Raw genomic sequence first — 747 nt, forward strand, 5'->3', positions numbered from 1 at the left:
AGTATAATATTCTTACCATTTAAGACAGTATTTATTTCAAAACCACAAATTTCCTAATGGTTCTTTCAGCAATTAACGGAATCAGCCTTAGAAAACCAAACGACAGAATGTGGCAATTACATTTGTAATTAGTTTGGTAATGATGTGATTTTTAATTATAGTACTGAATCTGTCTGGTTGTGTTTATATCATGTTAGCTTTATGAATGCGGTAACTCAGCAATTTTTCTTTATATTAGGTATCTATAGAGATTTATGTTCAGATAACTGTGGTGTACACATCAACTGTCTTCCGCATGTTTTATTTGTATCATGGTTAGATAGTGGGTGTGTACACCACTTTCGGTACAGCCTGCTGGATCACTGATACTTCCCGAGTACATTATTCTTACCATTTAAAACAGCATTAATTTCCAAATTACAAATTCCTAAGTGGTCCTCTCAACAATTAATGTGATCAGCCTTAGAAAATCATACGACTGAGCGTGGCAATAACATTCGTAATTTGTTTTGTAATATAAGATTTTTGATTATAATCATAAATCTGTCTGGTTCTGTTTATATCATTTTAGCTTCATGGATACGATTACTCAACAATTTTTCAATGTATCAGCTATTTATAGAGATACATTATCAGAAAATCGTGGTGTACTCAACAACCGTCTTACCCATGTTTTTTTTAATCATTGTAAGGTAGTTGTTGTGTCCATCACTTTCTGTACAGCCTGCTGGATCACTGATACTTCAC

Source organism: Halyomorpha halys, unplaced genomic scaffold (genome assembly GCF_000696795.3).
Source record: "Halyomorpha halys isolate HHAL.00 unplaced genomic scaffold, Hhal_1.1 Scaffold224.1, whole genome shotgun sequence".
Taxonomy (NCBI): Eukaryota; Metazoa; Arthropoda; class Insecta; order Hemiptera; family Pentatomidae; genus Halyomorpha; species Halyomorpha halys.